This window comes from Chlamydotis macqueenii, chromosome 8 (genome assembly GCF_036417535.1).
Source record: "Chlamydotis macqueenii isolate bChlMac1 chromosome 8, bChlMac1.mat, whole genome shotgun sequence".
Taxonomy (NCBI): domain Eukaryota; kingdom Metazoa; phylum Chordata; class Aves; order Otidiformes; family Otididae; genus Chlamydotis; species Chlamydotis macqueenii.
Window position 1 is genome coordinate 35839370 of NC_141563.1, and position 20554 is coordinate 35859923.

Consider the following 20554-nt stretch of genomic DNA (forward strand, 5'->3'; position numbering starts at 1 on the left):
TTTTTTTTCCTGCTGTGCTGAAAGGAGTAGGTAGGATGGTGCCTTTCTACTTGGCATGTGACTTTCTTTTTGTGTAGTCATTTTCTGCTAAATTCCTGTCAGCTTTTCCAGTTTAAATTCTGTTTCCAGGGATTCTTGTGTTACATGTGTGGCAAAAGCATAAATTATTTTCTGGTTTTATGAGGGATTGTCTTTTTTTTAAAAAGGTTTTGTACATCGTATAAAAGTGGGTTTGTTTTTAGAAAGTTTGAAGTTTTCCAGGCAGTTAGCTCACTCTATGGACTAATGCCTTTTGGATAATTTGAAGAGGGAAAACAATATGCGACTTAGATGCTCTCTTCTTTTTTAGGAAGTCATATGGCATTCCTGCTTTTCAGCAAACGTTTAATCAGGATTCGTGACTTTTGGGAGTTGCGTGCGTGCACAACAGCCGAACAGTCTCTGGATTTAAGACTCCCTAAATACTCATTGGCACGACAGGCTGTAACTGCTCCAGTGCTGTGAAACCTGAAGGTCAACAATTGCCTTTATAAAAGTCCCCAAATACAGGTTTACAATTCAGTGTTTTATGTCTACTGGCTAGATACTACCTGCTAGAAAAGATCTCCTAGTACAGGTGGGCCAGTCAGAATTTTTTTTTCCGTTGGCCCTGAGTTTCTGCTTGAGAAGCTGCTGTAAGTGCTTTCCCTGAAGAGCAGCCTTGGGAAGGAGCTGCCTTGGAGTCACGGTTCGTTGCTTGACCCCGTCTGGCTTAGGCGTAAGAGGGAACAGCCCAGGAAAAAGCATTACTGCCGTTACTGCTGTTTTCTCTCTCTTCTCTTCCATCTCTCAAGAGCCTGCTCAGCTACCTCTCACCCTTTTTTTTTTTTTTTTTTTTTTTATCCTTTGTCACAGTTTTTCTGTGCAGAAGATGTAGTAAAGCTTCTTTGAATCACGGCAAAGATCTGCATGGGGAGGGAAATCCTTTTTGCCCAGATCCACATAAGACAAGGGCATGGCTGATATATGTCTAACAACTGTAGGTAGAAAGACCGTTTCTTTTCTAGCAGTCTTCTCCATGAGCAGGTTCAGAATTTCATTTGCTTAATCGTATTTTAAAATTTAAAGCCATATGAAAGGTTGAGCTCAACAAAACCACCATAGCGCTGAAAAAGGAAGTTGGATTTCTTCAGAGCTCACCTGCCTTGTTCACAGAACAAAATCAGTTCCAGTTCTGGCATCACCTCTTCAACTCCGTTAGTTTCAGGTTATGTCCTGGGCTGTGATTGCGCATCCTCGCGGGCAGCGATAGGTTTGCTGTTGCAGGGCTGAAGGATGAATGAAGCCAAGGTCAGCGTTTGACCTGGAGACTCTTCGGTGTTGGGTAACAGGTATGAAGCAAAGGTAAAGCGCATTCCTGGGGAATTAATGATACAGTTTTAGTTCTGAGGAGAAATTCTCTGGCTTGTTTAGATTCTTGGAGTCCTGCAGCAGTGCTCTAGTGCTGTATTTAAATGTGTTAAAGGCAAGTGGCCAAGTGAGCTATCCCCGAGTGATAACTGCGTTAGAGGTGTGCGATGGGGTTGTGGAAAGCAACTGTTCAGTCTAGGTCAGAGCTGTGAGTGAATCCGAGTTCCTTCGGGTGACTGATGATACATCTAAAGTCAGTTTGGACTTGTCTTAATCCACTGTCTTCATTCAGCAGCGCCCACGGCCACATGGCATTGAGCAGACTACCTTTTAGAGAAGGTCTGGAAGCGGAGCTACCTTTCATCTTCCCAGTGCTCCTTCTGGGTAAAGGATGAGGATGTTAATGGAGCAGTACTTTCGAAAGCTAAACTGCTGCAGCTTGGGCTTTTAACATAGCATGGATAAAAATGTGCCTTCTTTGGTCAGGACTGAACAGTCACCCAGAACCAAACTTAAAAAAAAAATTTAGCTGTCTATGAAACAACCTATATGTGTTGTTGTACAAATGTGTATAGACTGTTTTATGTACGTCTCGGTGTTACATACAACTTCATTGAATAGCTTCACTGAATATCTGAACGTTTCTCTCTCTGCTTTGCTGGAACTTCAGCAGAAGGAATCGTGAGTTCTACTTAAAAATCCCATGAGCACAGGTTTGTATGGGTGGATTTTATATTGCCTGATATATTTGGTGATATAATAGAAAATTTAAAGATGTCACATGTAACATTTCAGGTGGAATTTCTAACTAATTGGGACAAAGCCACTAGAGAATGTTTTACAGTATTGTCCACAAATTAAACACTTTGCTCTTGTGATGTTTTTATTTTATTTTTAAATTTTGTTATTTTTAAAGTCAGGCCATGGGTAGAGTTTTTCCGTGATTCTGTCACCCGCACGCTCTGCAGAGCTCTCGATAAACAAGCTGTCGGGACTGTTTGGAGAAGAGCTAGGGAAAGGACAATAATAAACCAAACGTACAAGAAGGTTTGACAAGCCAAGTTATCTCAGACGGTTTATTTTTAATGGGCTTCCCCAAATAGAAAGTACTTTATTGTCTGTGAGATAAATAAATATGAAGAAGTGTGCAGGTCTTCAGCCACTGCTGAACGTTGGAAGGTGAGTAATTTGCAAAATATAATGAAATACCTGATACACCTTCAAAAAAAATCTGTCTGGTGCAGGAGAAGATAACTTGTACTCTCTCTCATTTAAAAGGTTAAATTAAGATTGGAATTCCCTGTGGCTGCTTTCGAAAGCGCAGGTAACTGGATGTTGTAGGGGTGAAGGGGCTCTGGCATCCCCAGCAGACGGGACAGGGCTGTGGTAAAGCCCGAGCTGCCCTTCGGCGCAGGAGGTGAAGCCGCTCTTAGCTCCAGGGTTGTCAGCTCTGGTTTGTGTCATTTTCCTGCATAGACTAAATAGCAAGAAATCCAAAATGAATGCCACGATAATCAAAAGAAACAGTAAGATGTTTGCTGTGTTATTAAAACCAGGCTTTCCTGTTGTGACAAATCCCCTGTATTCTCCGATCCGAGGCCTGAAATCCTGCCGCTTTCATGAGCCCCGCGCTGCAGATGTGGGGCTGGAAATTCCCACGATGCCTTTTGCAGATTTAGGCTCATTTTTCCAGAGCTGCTCCGCAGACCGTCTCAGGAAAGATGTGTTTCAAAACTCCAGCCTCTGCTCTTGGCGATGACCCTGCTGGAGCTCCCAGTTAAGAGCTGGTGCTGTAGTGGTCACCTGCTGTCTGCTGTTTGTGCGTGTTGTTTTGCATCCGTGTTTTCTCCATAACACGTAACGTAGATTTTTTTTTTTGGCAGCTGAATTAGGAATGAATTTAGGTGAATCAAATCTAATACACAAAATATGACTCCTGGGTGACTTCTATTTTAATTAACTGTAGTATTTTTCTCTTCTTTAGTTGGGGCTTAATTTGTGGCAGTGCAGATACATAAGTACTTGCCTGTGTTACTTTCATTATTCTTTTAAAAGAGACTAAATAAAATAATAAATATATTATTATAATATTTCTGAATAGCCACATGTGGGATGTTTCTTTTTGTTTTAAAATGTCTGATGTCTTCCTGAGGTGGAGCAGCGTGGTACAGACGAGCACCAGGGGAAGTTACGGGTATCGTGTTTGGTGGACGTGGCCCAGGTGTTCCTCGCACAAAACCATCTGATGAATCAGAGCATCCCCTTAGTGCTGAAATTTATGTCCTCTGTCAAACCCGGCACAGGCTATAACAAACCCCGCTCCTTTCCACCTTCTTCTGCTTCCAGAATGATTTTTGTTTTGCTGCACAGACACAGTCTATGGAGAAAAGTGGCCTTTTCCAGCTTTCAGAAGATCTGTTTTCCTACGGCTAGACTTTTACCTGGCGTCTGTCCGCTCTGCTCTCCGTTCCCTCTGTCCTGCTCCTCTCCATTCACTTTTGTTCCTCTGCAGTTTCCCCGCCACAGCTGGGAAGGATGCTCCAGTGGGACACAGCTACAGCAACAAATCCCTTCTGGAGTCTGAGGTCTGGATCTGAACTTGGATCACTCAGGTTTTTTTCTTTGGGCAAAGTATGCGGTATAGAATTGGGATATAGTAGATTTTTTCGGAAGTGAAGAGCGGAACAAACAGAAAATTAAAAAATAATTATTAAAACATTGGAAAAAAACATTCACTTTGAGTCCAAGGATTTTATTAGAGAAAATCAGAGCATCTTACTTGGTTTTGACTGGTTTAAGTTTTCAGTCGTGTTCAGCAAGAATTTGAAATGGAAGGTCATTTCAAATGAAATAATTACTGTTTCCCTGAAGCCATCTAAAGAGGATTCAGAATGGTATGAAGCTTTTGTTTTTACATAAACAATTCATTAAGATCAACACGAACCTGCAAAAAATTGTCTCATCAATCAACATGTGGTTTTGCTTAAAAATAAAAAAGCCTGTTCAAACCAAGAGATCTGGGTTGATTGTTTTGCACCAGCACAGATTTATGGGTGGCTGTAAATCAGCTTCCCCCTCCCAAGTTGTAAAGCAGCGAGAATACTGCTCTTGTTCCAATTTTTTATTTAATAGTTAAACTTGTTGAGGGGAGGGTCTGTTGCAAGCGAGTGGTTATAGAGGTGACGCCGCGCGCTCGGGCGCATCGCTGACATGGAGAACGTAAGAAAGCAGGGCCGTTGGTTCGCTTCGGAGATGGCAACTGTCTGACATCACCCCAAAGAGGCTTTGGTAGCTTTTTAGCTTTATTTAATGAAAACAGTGCGCACAGTGAGGAATGCGGTCTCTTGATTCATTGCCTGTGCGGCCTTCTGCTGGGAATTAATTAATAACTTGGGTAGGTTATTTTTCTAGGCCTTAAGTGGCAGGATATTATCTAGTCTGTCTCGGGGCTTCACCTCCTGATGTCTGAGAGGGTTTGGAGGGCTTCGTCCCGCCCTGCAGCCCATCTGGTCCCCGCTGAGCTGTACTGGGAGTGGGTTGGTCTTTGAAGTTTGTTTGGAGTCCTGTCTAGACTCCGAAAAAATTTCCTCCTCTCCAGCTTTGCTTTTGTACATCTTAAAAACTTTTGTATGTGAAAAAAAATCTTTTCTCCTGCCAGTACCAGCTAAACTTGTCTGAAAGCCGGGTGATTGCATCAGAGAGGCACTGGGCTCTTTTTGGGTGACAGGAGCTTTTGAAATTCGTGTCGTGGCCCCTACGCTGCTTTCCCCTCCGGGAAGTTTCATATACCCACCCTGAATGACTTTCTTTGCGAGCAGAAATAAAATCACTGTGTCTGTATGAGGGCAGTCTGTTGTATTTGGATTGCGTATCCACGTTAGTAATAAGTCAAAGAAACACAAAATTTTAATCTACATAGTTTCACTTATTTTTGTTTTAGATAACGCTCGTGGTTAATCTAATGCACAGATGCTGTGGGAAGATTTGTTCACATAGCAGGAGAGATTTTGGTTTTTGGGTTTTTTTTTTTTTTGTAATAATGAATTGGAGAATTCAGAGACAAGTGTAGTATTTTCTTTTATACATGACTACTGTTGATTTTCCTTTTAATGTTTTTTAGCTTTTATGTGCAGTCGTTATTTCCTTGAGGGTAATGTTTCTCATGTTTATTCTAGATTTATGTTTAAGAACGAATCATAACAATTAGGAATACATTTCTTTCAACCATATTTTCATTCCTAGGAAACACTGTGCTTATTGGAGCTGATGTACAAAATAACACTCATTGCTACAGCGCCTGTCTTCTTTTGAAAGAGACTTTATTAGCAAGCTGTGCAGGTTTTGTACACTTCAGGAAACACAGAAACTGTGGGGAATTGTGGTATAGATTTTTGTCAGACTGATACAGATATTCCTGAAGCTTTTTTACTCCTAGGATGTGCAGAAATCATGGTAAATTTTTGAAGTGAATTCTGTTTCATATCTTTAAAAAAAAAGAAAAAAGCTGTGAACTTTTCCTAACCCTTCACACGGACCGTACTTGAAACTGGCACAAATTTCATCTCATAAATCTCGTAAGAGAGTAAAATGTCTTTATTTCCCCCCCCCCCCCGCCGTTCTTCTCCCCAGCCAAAACTTGTCCCAGGTCCAAGGACTGTGTTACTGGAGTCGAGTGCATGAGCCAGGTTAAAGGACAGAGGCTCCTGGAAGCCAAGAGCATGTACGAGACAAGTAGATCAGTATTTATTTTAGTTTCATGTGCAAAGGTCTGAAAGGCAGCAAAGGAATTGATTCTTGTCTCTGCTGACAGAGGAGGAACAATTATTGTGTGGTCACCTCTACGCCTACGTTATGTGGAGAGTCAGAAGTACGTAGTGGGGCTCTGTCCTTTGGTGGAAACCTCATGGATGCTCCTGTCCTGGCTGAAGCCAGATGAGCGAGGAAGGAGCTCACACCCACGGTGGGAAATGGGAAACTTCTCCAGAGTGTTTCATACCTGACCTGTCTCCTCTTCCTGGGAATGCAATACTGCCTGGGAATAAAACCTTACTTCAGCTTTTTCAAAATTTCTTTCAATTAAACTAATTTTATTTTCCCCGGCTGACTTCTTATCTTTCCTCCAGCTTCTCGTTCCTGCAGGTTTCCCAGATGGCAAAAGCTGACTCTCCATTGGATCTCTGAGGTCAGAATAAAAATAAGGGACTTTTTATTTGGGTAGATGAGTCAGTAATTGGAGAGTTACGCAGATGTATCTGAACCTTGCCAAGGAAAAGCATTTGAAGTTTGTTAACTGTAGAAAGGCGTCTTTCGTCATGAGCAATGGCATAGGTGGGGCCGACGTATCGCGTGCCAAGTGTGAAATAAGTTTTGCTCGAGGGAAAATCTAATCGGTCTCCTGGATGTGGGGCTCCCAGAGCAGTGCAGGCAGGCTGGCTCCGTGCATCCGTCGGGTGAGAGACAGGGTGAACTCGGGGGAGTCAGGTTTTATAGCCTCATATGTCAGAGCAATTGTCACCCTGAATGGTATGAATTCCCGTTTCTTCCTCCCCTGTTTCCAGGTACCTCCTTCCCTTGGGAAACCAGTGGACACTCTCTTCAAATCTCTACAGGGGAGAGTACACGGACTCATATTCTGCAGCAAAAAACCAGTCCTGAGAGTCCTGGCGAGGCAGGCCGGCACGGCTGTGGCTTACACCTGCTTGGGAAACTCCTTTTAGTGCTGAAAGATCTATGGAAAAAGGGAGCCTGGCAAAACCACAACAGAGCAGCAGAAGGGAGAAGAAAGTGTAGGATAAATCCCTACACTTACAGATACTAAAGATAAATAATTCAAACTTCTTTTTTTTGTTTTGTTTTTGTTTTCAAAATAGGACCATTTCCTATTTCCTTCTTGAAAATTAAAAAAAAAATATGAAAAATACTGATTTTTATTTTAGATTTTTTTTTTTCTTGTAAATAAGTCATATAGGTTTGTAGTCTGGCTCCAAGTTATATCTTTTTGAAAAATAAATGTAGTACTAGGATATGTTCTTAGTTAAAACAATGGACTTATGTCTCCCTCTTGGGTAAAATAGACAGCTTGTTATAGACGTTGTATTTCTGCTTGTCTGTCACGTGCAAGTTAGAGGCAGGGAGTTGTGCTTTGTGGTGCATACATCGCATATATTTTCCTTAGGACAGTTTTCTGAATCTCTTCTAAAAGGATGCCAGCAAGGTAAAACGAGGGGTCCAGCTTTAGCCTCCACTTCCACAGAGCTGGGATTTGGCCGGCTCTTTTCGTGCCACTATTCAGTCTGATGTCTCAGCGTGCTGACTGTGAAAGGCCAAGATCTCCCAGCACAGGCTGCTGATTCAGGGAATGGTGGCGTGGTAACCTGCTCGCGGCGTTCTGCTGATCTCCTGTTCCAGTAATTAAACACAAAGGGTTTGGGATAGCAAACGCACGGACCGAAATCTTCCCGGAGTGTCAGATGTAATCTGTCTTACATCAGTCGCTCCGGGCTGTTTCGGCCTTGTGATGTCACAACCCCGGTGACATGATCTGGTGTGACAGCCAGCCCGACTGAGGTGCACGCTGGAGAGAGAGGTTTGGCGGGGAGGTGGATGGATCGCTTTCCCCTCTCGTGGACAAACCGTGCCCGGAAAAGTTTTGGCCAGCTGTCGCTGTTGAAAGCCACGTGGGATCTCAGCCCTGGAGCTCTCTGGAAGCTGATGTGCTGACACATTGCCAGAGCACCATTGCTTACTAAAATGTATTTTTGGATATATTTTCATCTAAAAAAGCAATACTTCTGGAAGAGATATGTGGGATAGGGATAACATTTTTCTTGCGCAAACACGCAGAAAAATCTGTTGTTGTGAGCAGCGCCTTTGCCTAGGAACTTGCCGTTTTGTGCAGTGCCCCGTACTCTCTAGTGAAAGCCGTGAGGGAAGGCAAAACTGGGCTTCAGGCGTGGCCTCGCAGGTCCTACGTCAGGGAAACGATGGCTTCCTGTGGCCAACTGGCTGAGCTGCTGCTAGCGGCAGCCCCGTCGGCGAGTGGCCTGCAAGGATGTGCTTGCTGCCACGCGTTCACCTGGTTGCCCACCGGGTCCGAGTGAGAAGAAAAACTGTCAACTTGTTTAGCTGGCAAGGAAAAATGGCTTTATGGTTCCAGTGCTGGACTGCAACTACAAGGACATCATGTCATTCCCCATGTGAACCATACGCTGTATGACCTGGGTAAAATGCTTGATTTTCCTGTGCTCCTCTCATGCATCTCCAAAACGGATTATACCACTTCATTCCTTTTTTTTTTTTTTTTTTGTGCCACCCATTAAGCTACAGGCCTGTGAGATTGCAAGCTGTCTCTTCATAATATTTAGGCAGTAGCCAGGACCTCGCTGGGGATCCTCAGGTAGGATCTGGTCTGAAAGGCACGAAAGAGGCCACAAGACAAAAAGCTGTGCAAATATTTCCAAGATGATCTGAAAATAAATACCTTGACTGTGTTCTTTCTAGTTGAACCAAGTCGGTCCAGCTACATACATCAATTTTTTTTTTTTTTTTTTTGGTATGGCAGATGTAATTTTCATCTCTTTAGTAACTGTTAGGAGTGTTTTAATCCTCTCACTTCCCTTTTCAGTTTTCTAAGGAAAATGAGTTGGAAACTAGTGTTTAAGTAAGAAAGGGAAAAGGTGCAGCCAGCTTCAGGTCATTAGGAATACAATAGCATGGAGCTGGTTTTGCTTTATATCGGGAACCGCTAATTGGGTGTTAGAGGCTGTTAACTTTATAGTCTTGTAAAACTGCAACGGCTGAGGCTGTCGCATGTGGAAAGTCTCTAGGGAGAAAAAAGGTTTTCGTGTCACTCTAAGGAAAAGGTTGAGAAACAAACTGAAGGAACTGTTGTTTTGGTGTTTGTGCTTCAGTAATTCTCAGTTCTGTAATTTAAAGAAGGTTTCAGACATCCTCATGGTGTTTGCGAAACAGTTGTAAGTGCTTTACTGAAAAGAGTGGAACAAATCGGCGCAGATTTACTTTGCATCTGGCCAGAGCCCGTATCCAGGTTCCCGTGCCCTCTGTTGTTCTCAGAGAGCGAGGAAGTTGAAATGAGTTCCCTGCAAGCTTGTACCAGCGGAACACGGGCAGCTACACAGTCCAGTGTTTGTGTCTCGCGCACAAAACCAGATTAATTCATTGCATCCGCAAAACACAGTGTGTACTGGTCTTAAGAGCAAACCAGAAATCTTTACTGTAGATATTTTCCAGAAGCAGTCAGCTCTATGGTTCTGCACCATTTTGCCCATTAGTTGAATCCCAGCGAACCATCATTCCCAGGAGAGGGCACAGTGGAAGTTCTGCTTGGCGATGCTGTTCTCCATCCTGCCCCGGTCCAGCTAACAACGTAAATTTGGCGTCGGCATTTGCTACCCAGGGAGGTGAAAAGAGCCTGTCGTTTGATATACAGGCTGCTCGCAGTTTGTACCTTTTTCCTTGCATAAATAAAGGGAATGACAGTGAAAGGGTCTTTAGGATTTTTAGAAATCGAATCCCTCTGAGAGAAAAATGCATGATTTCCTTAACTTTTAAGATGTGTTAAGAGTATATAAATCAGTGTATTGGGCCTTGAGGGACTGCACTCCTGGACTTCTGCAGGTGCACACAGTAGTAGAAGCAATAAAACACGCTAAGTGGTCGGCAGGCTTTTGTTTCACTCGTATCAGTGGCTCTGTTTTCATGTGTGGGAACTGCTGTGCCAAAGATGACCTGCTCCTTTTAAACAACGTGATGAGGTGCAGTGATTTTGAAGGCTGCGTGTGAAAAACTCCGCGTAGTGAGCTTAGAAATAATTTCTAAGTGCCTGATTTAGCCTTCAGGTTTTTCTGAGATAGACCCTGAAGGTGTCAGTTTTATAAAGAAAGTATTGTTAGAGGTATTGAGTACTTCCCTCCCAGTCTGCTTACTGGGGCGCTGTGAAAGGGACATGGTCGACTGTGGTTTTAAATGGAGGGACTGATCCTTCGCAGCAGCACGTGGTGATTTATGGTCTTGAAGTGACATGGTCAAGTGTCTTAAGCTCAGAAAGAAAGAGAACGCCATGAGAAAACGGGTGTGAGGTGACGAGGGTTCTCCAGATGTCCTGTGTGTTCCTTTACATCAGTCCCTTGGCAGCTGAGAAATGAGAAATGACTAAACGATGCTTTGTATGGTGGAAAAATGGGTTTGTGCATTTGGGGGTGGGGGGAACCCGAACTGTGTGCTGCCTCTGGGCTGTGCAAATCCTTGGTTCTGGTTCAGACATAAAACCCCACTGGATAGCTGTGGAGAACCCGTGCTCCTAGCACAATTCCCTCTGGCAGGGGAGGCAGGGATGAGGTTTCCTAGCCAAGCTGGAGGTGAAAGCGCGCTTTTTTCCCCTACCTTCCCCGCTATCTGGTTATCCAAGTTCTGCAAGGATTCGACTGGGACTGTGAATTAAGCTCTGCGTAACTGAGACTCACAGAGGCAGCCTGCCTGCGGCGAAAGGTGGAGACACTGCCTTGGCTGGCTCCAGAGGGGTCAAGCAGCCTTGGTCGCGCAGAGTTCCCAGTCTCCCGAGCTCTGAAATACCTCTGTAGCTGAAGGAGGAGGTTTTATTCCCATCAGTTATGTAAGCAACAATCATCTTCCCATCAGTTACGCAGCCTTCAGACCTCCTTCCCCATCCCTCGAAGCCTCCGCGTGGTCCTCCTGCTTCAGAAGTGCCACTCCTTGGGTGCGTGCCAGGCGCCTCGGAAGAAGCAGGGGGTAAAGCCCCGTAAATTCTGCTGGGATTATTCTTAGTCAGTGAAGGAAGTGAGTGATTAAGTGTACACGGGACTCACGAGTGGCCAGCGCGTTATCGGTGCTGGTATTTAAGCTATGTACAGTGTATCAAAGAGCAGTAAAGCATTGCCTTATATCTGAGTCTGCCTTTCTTCTTGACTTTGATACAGAGATAAGGGCTGTGCTGCGACGAATCACCGTTGTGGGAGATAGTAAGATTGATTGGGCCTGTTACTGAGGGAATAGGTCAGATACTTGCGGTACAAAGCTAAACTTCAACTTTGATAGCTCTCAGGCTATGCTTTTATGTTTCCCCCCCCCCCCCCCAAAAATAGCTTTTATATCTACAGAGATGTTTAACTCCTTAAAAAGTCTATTTGCAAAATCAAGATGGACAAAATAAAACAGTGACTGTGCTGATGGTTTACCTACACATCTTCATAGCTTTTGCCGTTACATTTCGTCTGCATTTGAACATCAGCTAAATTGCCAAGGTGATGAGCATCTTCCATAGATCTCCTTTTAATTGTGGGATTACATTTTGCCTCTATATTCTTGTTTAATCCAAACATTTAACAGAGCTTAAATAATTTAAAGGTGTCTGCGGTTGTATTTGAAAGTTTGTTTCTTAATAGGCTGCTCGCTTTTGAAAGCATTAGGGCTGAGCTGCAACGAGCTGCTCTGAAAACGCTGAGGCCAGCCAGTGGGGCAGGAGTAGCCTCTGCGCTGGAGCTCTTTACCCTCTGCGGGTCAGACCTTGCGGGAGTGAACCCCGACGCACAAAGTTGGACCCCTCGTAGGCTGCACACCCGTGTAACTGTGACACCCTTGATCTTTGTGTTGCTGAGGTCTACCTCAGAGTGGCACCTGCGTCGGTGGATGGGTCCTCAGAGCTGTGGACTTCTGTGCCCTCTTCTGAGCTCACACTGTCCCTGGCAGGGAGTGGTAAGAATGAGAAATTGGTAGCTTTTCGGGGGCTTTGGCAAGAGGCACTCGTGTCTTTCCTTTCTGGACATCCCGGGCTGACTCAGCTTACTTGAGCTCTGTTGTCTCTGGAGCTCTTACTGGAAATGCTGCCTCCGACTACCGTGGCAGCGTGATGTCTTTATCCGTACAGGGTAATTATGTTTTTGTGTAACACTAGAGTTAACCAGTTTTCGGTATATCCCTGCGCAGGAGCATTTAACTGGCACCTACCTTGAAAATACTTTCTGACTTGTCTTGAGAAGTTTTACTGGAGAGGGTCAGAGGACTCCAGCCTTTGAGCACTGCAGAAGCACTGCCAGCGCTGCTTCCCACCCTCCTTTTCCCTCCCGTACCGACTGAAGGCGTATCCGTTGGTTTTTAAAATCCTTACGTATGGGCTCTTTAAAAATAAAACTATGAGAACCTGTTTAAGGATGGGAAAATTGCCCTTCTGGGACAATCCTGCAAGTCTTGGGCAGTACAGTGAGTAGCTAATTAGTGAGCTCTATTAAGGAATTAATGTGTTTGGTGAAAGTCAGACTTCCTGAGCATTCCCACAGGACTTCTGTGTTAATTTTGTCAGTAGATGTGTCTTCAGTTCTGCGTGAGCTATTTACGACATAACCCGGTGGTTTACCGAGTGATTTTTAAATTACTTTAGGTTTGTGTCACGCTCCAACTGACTCCAGGATTCCAAACATAGGTTTGAAAGGCTGGAGGAGGTTCTCTAAGTTGTTAACCAGAGCGTACTGAAGTATCTGCCCAGGTAAAAGTTTGATGAAGAGGATCCAAGGAAGTCTATTGGAAAGTAGCAAGTAGTCTGCTAGCTAACGGGGTTTGGGATCTACAGGTTTAAATATACGTACTCAGTGATGGGAGATGTCTTCTGTGGACCAGCGTGGCTGGTAAAGTAATTTTCCTCGTCACCAACGGGAATATTTTACTGCTGTGCTGCTTATTGTAATATTGAGGAATAGGAGTGTGAGTGCCATCCCTAAAAAATAACAAGTGGTTTCAGAACGCTTCTGCATAAATGCAGTTGAGTTTACACGGCATAGATGGTGATAATTACAGAACTTTGAAGCAGTTATGTTTTTGTTAACTCTAAAGGCCGCCGTGGTAACGGTGGAGTTCCCTGTGTAATACCTGTTTTGGCAGTTCTCGGAATGCTTTCACAGCTCGCTTTGGCATACTTCGGTCTTTTGTGGTTTTGTTTGCGTTGCATCTCATGTGCCTGTTTATTTCTCAGGGATGCGTAGTTGTTTATCTTGATCATCGGGGAATACCGAATCTGTTGACATATAAATAAGGGAAGCTATTATTTGTAGAGCTTTTGTGGTCGGTGACCTACAAATTATTATGAAGTTATTATCTCTGCTATTGTGTGAGCAATGCTGCATTCCTCACTACTTTTGTAAACTACATTTATGCGATTTTAATGTCTCCTATATTAAAAAAAAGCACTAGTGAATAGTAATCAAATAATGAAAATAAAAAAAAACATTTCATAACTGATCAGATCCCTAACCTAATGCTATTGAAGCTATCCTCACCAAAAAAGTGTTCTCCGTGAATATGATGTCTGTGAATATGCATGTCCTCCTGCTACGCAGCCGTTGTTTGGGTGGAAGTGGTGTGGGTGGCTTCCTCCAGCCCATGAACCCCACAGAGCCTTCTGGCAGTGGATGCTTCTGGAGTGGGACTGCGGCCACCAGAAGGCTGTGGCTCTACCCGGCCTCTGCGGGGAGCTGTTCGGAAGAGGGAAATCACTCTGACAGGATTTACTGATAGGTGCTTTTTGGTGTCCTACAGAAATCTTTGAGAACGTGGAAGCAGACGGACAGGGGTGAGGAACACTCCAGTTGCTGTGGAGATTAGGCGTTACTTTTTGCCGGTTTTGAGTAACTAACTGCTGAATTGCACAGCCGAAGCCAAGTTTTGTAACCAGCTTCTCAGTTTTTCCCTTTCATCCATTATCTTTACCTCGGGGAGATGACTCATGTAGGTAGACGTAACTGATGTGAATCGAGGTTGTGGCACCGGGTCCGTAGCCATGGTGTTTGTGTTGCTGTTAGATCGCAGTTTCATTTAATGGAGCAGCATTAACGTTGTTGCAACATGTTAAATTGCTTTAAACATAATCAACCCTCACCTCCTGCCTGGGGTTGATCGTTGCCATGTTTGTAAAAGTAAGGCTGAGCCCGTTTCCTTGGCGTGATCCTGACGACATTATCCAACCCGTAACGCAATCGCCTATTGGAAGGGCTCTCGTACTTCTGGGGGAGATGCCGTCACGCCTGACGCTGAGATCGGCGGGGATGTAAAGGTTTTTAAAACAACCTCATGCAGTAATTTAACTTTGTTGAACTAGATTGAGACAATTTTACTTCTAAGATCTTTTAGGTTACATTCTAATTATTTCAGATGCTTTGTGTGGGGCAGTGGAGATAACACTAAGTGGCTGTAGTTTACTTTTCCTGTTAAACTCTGAATTTAAAGAGAGCTCACAGGTATACATTTGTTTTCCTTGACACTTGGCGTGGCCGAAAATGCGGAGTCTTGATAAAGCCAGGATGGCTGAGGCAGCTGTTAACTGGCGAGGTTTCCCTGTTTGTTTTTCGTGCACTCCTAGCAGATCCTGCAAAGGGAGAGCTCCAGCTGACTGGCGGGGTTCACGCTGTAAAAGCAAAGTTCTGAAGTGAATATACAAAATTACTGTACTTGTCCTGTAAACCTCAGATCTCATTCGTCAGCTAGGACTTCCAAACCCAGTATTGGAAAGGAACTGTGAGCAAGAGGTTTCTAGGTAAAATTTTAGCTTTCTTCAGATTTTATTATAAGATAAATATTTCAAAAATATCACTCGACTGAGCTGAAACTTTTCAAATCTCTACATTGTTGACTACCGCTAATGCATATTTATAATTTTTCCTGTAGATTTAAACAAGGAATTCAGTCATTCTGTGAGTAGCTTCTGAAACACCATTGTTCCCAGCCATGACATTATTTTCTAGGTAGCTATCGCGTTTCAAAGTTATTAAATGTTATTCAGCCCTCCTCTGCCCTCCCCCCTTGAAATTCTCTCGGCAAGCATGTGCCACTCCGCTGTCCCACTTGATTAGACTCCGCTGAGAAACGCGTAGGTGAATGATCTTTTTGTGTTCTTGTCCGCTGCAACGCAGTATTTGAGAAACAAGGAATGAAGGCTTCTATTGCCCCAGCGGGCTGTTGTTAACTCGCCGAATTCCTGGGTTATAACAACACGAGTTCAGCGTTTCCTTTTGTGTTTGCTTCTCCACAAAACCTTGCAACGGAGTCTCTTCTCTGCTCGGGTTGAGAGGGCAGTGCTGTAGGAAAATTTATTCTGGCTGCTTGAACTTCAGCCACTCGGGCAGGAGAGTTTCGGATTCCAACCAATTTAATATTCTTTTTTTTATTTTTCCCCTCCTGAAACACATAGCGAAGGAACAGGGCATTAAAATGCAGCCTTTCGGTAAGGTTTCAGGCCTTGATGTGGGAGTCGTGTTGGCAGGTATGTGATGAGCACCGGGGTCTGTCACACAGGAGGGCACAAAAATTCCCAAACTAAACTATGGAGGAGGGAAGGAAAAAGGAGATTGTGTTGTGGTCTTTCTAATGTCTTTAGAAATGCCTGAAAGTGGTAGATGTAAACTATACCCTGAAACTGGCTGCAGAAAACATCTTTTCCTTTTTTTTTCCTTAAAATCACTTAAGAGACTTGAAGGAAGCCCTGAGAAGCTCGTTCGACTGTAGAAAGTAAAAACGCAAAATCAACACCTATCACTCGGCTTCGGGTACACGCAGCTTGCCGAAACAGCAAGGACTCGAGAGAGGGAAGGGATGTGTTGTCTCCAAGTACGTAATTATTGCGATTCAGCCTTTGCTAATAGCTACCACACAACGTCGTTTCAGATGCCGCGTTCTCCCCTCCGAGTTTAGAGCAGCAAATAGCTCTGTGGGAAACGCCGACTGCCTTGAAGTGGGCGGCGTTGGATAGGAAAGGGAAAAACCGAGAAAAGAGAGGAACTGTTTTAACGTCGTCCAAGGGAATGATGGGTGAAACGGAGAAATGGAAAATACAGAGCAAGCGTCAGGAATGAAATCCTTATTGCAGGATTTTTGAGCTTCGAGGATTAACTATGAAAGTGAGCGGTGGGAACTCGGCTGCTTGGGTCAGCTGCAGCAACGTGAAATAAGCTTTTTGGAGAGTGCAATGGGGAATAATATCACGTAGGTAAGAGACAAGCGTAGATGAAATTGTTAATGTGATTTCCCAACACAGAGGAGAAAGTTCCACACTCAGAATGGCCTGCTGAAGTCTCAGCGTGATTTAACTTCATGTGTGTTGCCAGGTTAACTTAGCAATTGTTGATTAAACAAAATAAAAAGCATTCTTCTGGCCAGGCCCGACCATGTCGCAATTTTGGGGTTTTTTATAAGCTGTTAAATGAGATGCTGACATCCTGTGTCTAGTGTCTACAGATAGGCTGGTCTGAAAGCCTTGGAAACCCTCAGGGTCTGACCTACATTACTGGGACTGTCAGTACGGCAAGCTCATATATCTTTCAAGCTTTTTGACAATTTAAAGGGCAGTCAGCCTAGCCCAAATAGTTAATCTCTCTCTCTGTCTCTCTTTCTTTCTCTTCCCTCTTCATCTAAGATTCAAAGAGAAGGAAAAGCGCCAGGGAAAAATTTATTAGAGCACAGCATGCCCGTTTCTTTTTTTAAGTTAAATAGAAGAGTGTTGGATTTAGTTAAAATATGTTTTTGTTAAAATGGAAAGGGATTTAACCTCTTACTTTCCGACAGCGAAGAGGGAAGAATCTACACAATGGCTGTGCCGATGATAGCCAATTTGTTGTTTTTAGGTTAAAAAACACACATTGTCCTCCAAAGGTAGAGTGGCTTCAGCCTGAGAAGCACCATTCAGAAGCAGATGAGCTCTTTAGCCAGCAAAAACCAGTAAGATGGTTTTGACTCCCAAAGATGTTGGGAGTCAAACTGTGGAGCATCTGAGCCCATGTGGTGTGTGGGGCCCAGAGAGGCTCCTGGCCTGCAGATCAAAGGCTGGTTGACCCCCTTCTCCGTACCCCTGTGGGAAATCCCAAGTCAGCACCTACACCGTGGCTCCTCCAAAAGCAGCAGTAGGAAAGCACAATGCATGCTCTGTTCCTCCCCCGTTTTTTTGTAGAGCAGCATGTCCATTGTAGGAAAATGAAACAAACATCCATCACTAAATCTGCATCCAGTGGTTCTTCTGCTTGCTTTGATCAGAGCATTTGATCATTATATATATCTCTTTATTGTTTCTACGCAAACTCAGAGGTACGTTTCCCACCTTTTCTCTCTTCACTGTTAGACAGAAAAAGCATGTAAGCACCTATTACATGTAAAAATTCTATAAATAGCTGAACGGAAGGATTGTCGCGTGAAGGTTTGTGACTTGCTCCTGATCTGCGCTGGAGCAGGCTGATGGACAACTTCAGAGTTAACGTGGTTTGGAAGAAGAGGCGACCTCTGTAAAGACCAAAACGGCCCAGCCCCTGCTGCATTCCCGCTCTCCAGGAAGCAGCCTCGCGCAGCAGCAGGTATTAGTGATAAGGACACCAGTGAAATAGAGCCGAGTACGAGCACATGAACTGGGGAAGCCTGGTTTCCTGGGGAATTGTGCCTTATGGCACTGACTGCAGGCTCAGATGGAAAGCGCTTCTCACGTCTGGAGCTTTTCAGAAGCGCTCTTTGCCATGTAGACACCATGGTGGTTGTAAGGGCTGAGCTCACAGTGCTGCCTCTCCTCCGTCAGGCCACAGAGGATTTCTCTCCTTTAATCCACCCATTTAATTAATGCACAGGAATTTGATTATAAAGCCCAAATGCTCACAGGGGTACATACACCTGACTACGAGCCAGCCCAAAAGGGGTTAAATAGGACTCCTGTGCTGCAGTATAGAAAAATAAACTCTTTAGCCCCTGTCTTTGCCTAGCTCCATTTTCTCCATGTGCTTTCGACTGCCTCTTCTTCCTCTGCCTTACCAAATGCGAGCTGCTTCTCTTAGTTCTCAAAGCCCATCGCAGCCTCTTCTGTTCTCCATCGTATTTCCTCGGGCTGAGGAGGGGAGCGCCTGCCTTCATCTGCTGGCTCAGCCTTCATCATCTACTCATTAAAGTTTCAAACAAATGACTTTGTGTTTTCTCGTACCTCTCCCCTCATGCGTGGAAGGAGCTCCCCGTCAGTATCTGCAAAGCTGTTTCATTGTACTGCTTCAGCAATCCTTCCTCAGAGCTTTTCTCTGCTGAGACGCGGACAAAAAAAGCCTTGTTATCAGTGGGGCTGCGAAGGCGCTGAGCCGGCTGCCGGTCACACTGACCCCACTGTTTCCTCGGGTCTCCTGCTCTCCCGGTCACGGGGGCTTTCTAATTCTCGCTGGTAGAGAATGCCATGAAAACTTGAGCTGCTTAACCCCATCCCCATTTTGAGAAGGCACAGGAGGCGAGAGGTGGAGGTAGATTGTCCTGAGATATTCCTGGTGGGCAGGGAGGAGAACAGGGAAGCGGCCGTCTCATTTGGACATGTGTTACGGTACACCTCTGGGAGCCGTTAGTCTGGATAAATGGGAATTTAAATCAGGCGATCAAGGAGTGTTCAGTGTCTGGGACACTTCATGGGGAAGTAAAGCTGTATGGATCCAATCCCGGAGTCTTAGTGTGAAACATCTTAATTTTTTCAGTTTTGGTTGACTCAACAGGGTATTTGTAGACTAAGCATTCATTTTTAAAATTATATAAAAATAATTTTAAAAAATGCATTAAAGGATGTCTAAGTCAGGTAGTATGAGCAGCCTGCAAGACAAGTGGCATTTCCAAACCAAACCAAACCAAACCAAACCAGCGCTCGATGCCAAGGGCGTGAAGTGTTACCAGTTGCTGTGACTTCTCGTCTCGTTGACCTCCCGGCGCAGGGTAGCGGTGCTCCCCAAAATCCAGCCCGTTGGAGCAGTCGGAGAAGGCAGCTGCAGGACGGAATCACAATCCAGGAAACAAGTTCAAATAGGCGAGATGTTTATCAGTCAATGTCAGAGTAAATTTATTTGCGAGTTTAACTTAAATTATGATAGATCCATTCTATTCCTGTTGTTCCTCTTCCTGTACTGTGTGCCTTTTCTTTCCTGAAGGTATTAAATTGCTACGTAAATCCTGGTAATCCTTCATTGATGGGATTTAAGAGAAAAAAAAAAATCCAGGAAGAAAGTTGTCAGGAGAATGGACAGTTAGGCACTTATTTCCAGAGTATGTGCTGCCAAAAAGCTCATTGTTCAAGTGTTAGAATAGCTTCTGCCGCGTTACGGAATTAGCTAAATAAGGTGGCTTCTTGTCACAACTTTTGCTAAAACGTTTGACCACTTGATTCAGGTCTCACAGCAAATGGTTTCAGATGGAAAAATAAGCATCCTCCTTAGTTAAGGAGAATTTTTTTTCCTAAATGTGGATTATTGTGCCACTGTTGTAGGCAGCCTGGAAATCTCTTTTAGGATAGGAATGAGTGGCCTCACTAATGTTAGCGATTCTTGACTTTTAAAAACGGTGATACAACTTTTTCTGGAAGGTTCTGCACATGGCTTGGGTTAATGCCGGGACTCTTCTTTGGCTCTGCAATTACTGCAAATCCGGGAAGCACTGAGAACGATGGCCAGATATTATGATAGTGCAGTTCCTAAGAATGCCTTGCATCAATATGGCCATTAAATAAACAAATCTGAATAATTACAGAAGGCCTGGAATCTACTTTGAGCTGTATTCCTCGTATTGCCATACGTGGGAGATAGGCGGAGCGATATGGCCCTACGATATTGCAGCCCAATCCACAATTAAATTAATTAAAAATGTGATTTTTAGTTTAATCGTGGTTCTGAATTATTTTTACCTTTGTAATTCTTTCACAGATTTATATCCCAAAGATCAGTGTATTTAAAATTAAGAGTCCTTTATCTCTGCTTTTGTGCTTAAAGACTAGAGAAAGGCAAATTGGGCTCTGATATTTACTTTTATTCAGAGAAGCTGCAGATAGTACTTTAAAGCCTACCTGGCATCTAAGGTTGTGGCTAAGCTGTCCTTGTCCCTCTCTGTTCCCATCTCAGTTAAAATGGATGCTATAAATAAAGTCATAGCTCTAAGCTCTAAAAGGTCTGCAAAGAATTCTTCTCATCTCTATACTCTGCTCCGCCCATTTCTCAAGGATAAGATTTTTAATTTTGTATGCAGAGGTGTTTGTTCTCCATAAATCTCCCATTTCCTAGAGTGCTGGTTGTGTGTAATTCTTTAGAGCTCGCGTATGAAATGGGAAGGAAGCCGTGACTGTAATCCCAGCAAACAGCCGAATCGCGTAGCTCCGAGC

At 44.0% G+C, this 20554-nt stretch overlaps 1 protein-coding gene across 3 annotated transcripts in view; it reads left to right on the forward strand.

Annotated features, from left to right (window-relative positions):
- Positions 1 to 20554, forward strand: part of ROR1 (ROR family WNT receptor 1) — a 161768-nt gene that overhangs the window by 63533 nt on the left and 77681 nt on the right. The window contains exon 1 of one of the 3 annotated variants that reach the window (XM_086753919.1): positions 13987 to 14042. The exons of the other annotated variants lie outside the window; for them this stretch is intronic. The gene's annotated coding sequence lies outside the window, so the exon portion shown is untranslated. Of the gene's footprint in view, positions 1 to 13986; positions 14043 to 20554 lie in introns of those variants that run through there. 3 annotated transcript variants of the gene reach the window in all.